Genomic DNA, 213 nt, shown 5'->3' on the forward strand with positions numbered 1-213 from the left:
AATGATAACAAAGATGATAATAATTATGATAATAATAATGATAGCGATACTGTTAGTATAATAATAATGATGATAACAATAGTAATGATAAAAATAATGATAACAATGAAAATGATGATGACAATAATAATAATAATAATGATAATAATAATGATAATGATAATGATGATAATAGATAAAAATAATAATACTAATAATAACAATAATGATAAC

Source organism: Penaeus vannamei, chromosome 16, assembly GCF_042767895.1.
Source record: "Penaeus vannamei isolate JL-2024 chromosome 16, ASM4276789v1, whole genome shotgun sequence".
In the NCBI taxonomy this organism is placed as follows: Eukaryota; Metazoa; Arthropoda; class Malacostraca; order Decapoda; family Penaeidae; genus Penaeus; species Penaeus vannamei.